We start from the raw sequence: 2831 nt of genomic DNA, 5'->3' as shown, positions 1-2831 counted from the left end.
TGTCTGAAGATTCTCGTAATTATTAGTGGCGCAACTGCGATAGTGATCGGTTTTCCTGCGAGGATATTTAGTGAAATTTTCACATCGTGATTGAGCCATAAGTTCTCTCGATCGCAGCTTCAGCCTACAGCTATTAAGACGATTAGTGCCATATTGTCTATTGTACTCGTCGTAATCACATTCCATTTAGTAATTGCTGCTAACGCTCAGAGGGGCGATTTGTTGCCGGGCTCCGTATTATATCATACTCTTCAAATCCCAGATTTGCACGCTAGAATTATTTAACAAATACTTTTATCAAAATTGATGGATAAATACTAGTCGGGTCAAATTAGTCATAAATAAGGCTCGGATTATATGCACGAAAAATTCGTAAAATATGGGCATATACAGGGTGTTCGGTCCAAGTCGCCCCCGCCATAACACCTAAACTTATTTATTTTTTTCAAAAATTAATTATTCAAATAATACTATTTATTCCTTGTTTTCTTAGTAAATGCATCAAATTTTTTTGGCACATCCGGTGTAACCCGGAAATGCTACCAAATTTAGTTTTTCAAATGGAACACCTATGTTTTTTTGTTCGAAACAATAATAATTGGCCTGAAAAATACGGTGAACCACTATTTATTACATTTTACTTTACGTAATACACTCAGAAAACAATTTAAATTTTATAATTTATTAGCAAATTTTGCAACGTAGGCGGATTTTACTTGTCAAGGTACTCATGCAAAAAGCAATATGCTTGGATACCATTTAATTGTTATTTTGACAAAGCCTAATTTGTCAATAAATCTTATTGAGATCTTTAATAATGTATGAGATTAATTACGACGAATTGGTAGATCAGCTTGAAGTGTTTTTTAAGTGCAATAAAAATAGAGCGGAAGCTGAAAGACAGTATAAGAAAAAAACTCAAATAGAGTTTACCCAAATCGTTGGAAATTTAGTCGAATTGAAAAACAACTGAGACGAATAGTTTCGCTTCTTAAAACTAAAAAACCTGTGGATCTTTGTGAAGAACAAGAAAATCAAAATCTGGATGTTTTGTTATCAGTCGAAGAAAATCCAAGAGTTTCCATAAGAGAACTCGCTCATCAACTGACAAATTAGATTTGTCAAACCAACAATTAAACTATATCCAAGCATTTTTTTATTCACATCTTTCCTTTAAAATTAAAAATCAGGCTACGCCACCAATTTCCTTATAAAATTCTAAGATTTAAGATGTTTTTTGATTGCATTGTGTTACGCAAAAAGTAATAAATAGTGGTTTACAGTATTTTTCATGTAAATTATTATTGTTTGGAGGAAAAAAACATAGGTGTTCCATTTGAAAAACTAAATTTGGTAGTATTTCCGGCAACACCGAATGTGCTAAAAAATTTATACATTTATTAAGAAAGCCAAGAATGAATATTATTACTTAAATATTTACTTTTTGAAAAAAAGAAGTAAGTTTAGGTGTTATCAGCCGGGGCGACTTGGACCGAACAGCCTGTATATGCACGTATTTTCACAAAAATATGCACAAAATATTAAGAAATATGCTCCAATATATGCCAAATATGCATTGATATGCAAAATTTTTAACAATAAAAAATCAGAGTTGGGATAAATTTTTATTCTCGAATAACTAAACTTTGTATTTTCGTCATCTGCAACTGCAACTGCACACGATAAATGAAAGAATAAATAAGTTGGTTTGGCGTGAGACAAGCCATTTTAATAACCTAGTATTTAACCCTTTCTAAGAAATCAGTACTTTACAGATAACATCACATTTTTTTAAAGTATTTATTTTTTGAAAAAACTAATTGATGAATTATAAAGTTCTATAGAAATGTGATGTTTTATAAAAAATAAAATTTTTCGAAATTTTTATTATGTTGTTTTTGAGTTCTACAAAAATATTTATTTTTTCTCATGAAGGTCATGATCTAAGGGATTACAACTATTTACTTTATATTAAATTATTTTTTACATATATCGCAATTTAGACAACAAAAATCGAATAACTCAAAAACAAAACAAAATTTTGTTCTTAAAAAAGATCANTTTATATTAATTATTATTTTTTGGAAACAAATTATTTAAAAAAAAACCGCTTGGTTCAATACTTTATATTCACCCAGTATAAAACAAATTTAAAAAGGAAACACTCTGCAGGGTACTAATTTTTTGAGTTTGGCAACCTTTACCGGTTGTTTTCCCTTTAAAATATTTTGTAATCGGATCATTTTTCTGAAACTGTCCAATTTTTAACTTGAACTGAAATTTTCAATGGAAATTAGTGATTTTAAAAAAATATGCACAAATATGCACTATATCCTCAAATATGCACCAAGGTGTCAAAATATGCATTTTTCATTTCATTTTAATCAAAAAACATTAGGTATGCATGGAAAACTTTCAATTTTGTTGATATACCTACCCCTTAATAACAAATATGCATTTTGCATATGTATAATCCGAGCCTTAGTCCTAAAAAACAGTTTGTTTAACTGAATATCTATGACTTTGCTGGGGAAGTTATGCAAAGTCTTATTATTTTAGGAACTATACAGGCTGCGCCAGAACTCGCGCCCCATAGAAAAATTTCAAGTAAGATAAGATACCAGGAACATAGAAAAAATGTTTAAAAAATTCTATCTGTCAAAAAATTTTGACATTTATTTTTTGACATTTGACTTTTTTATGTCTATTTAATGATACTGATGATCTTGTATATGCTTTTTTACAATTATTTAGTAAAGGCACAAAATTATGCAAATTTTTAAAATTTACTCGTATTAAAGAATTACAGCCAATTTCAATAGTCCGGTCAA

The sequence above is a fragment of the Tribolium madens genome, unplaced genomic scaffold, assembly GCF_015345945.1.
Source record: "Tribolium madens isolate multiple individuals breed KSU strain unplaced genomic scaffold, Tmad_KSU_1.1 Scaffold_91;HRSCAF=231;Tcas5.2_LG7, whole genome shotgun sequence".
Taxonomy (NCBI): domain Eukaryota; kingdom Metazoa; phylum Arthropoda; class Insecta; order Coleoptera; family Tenebrionidae; genus Tribolium; species Tribolium madens.
Note: the sequence above shows the minus strand (reverse complement) of the source record.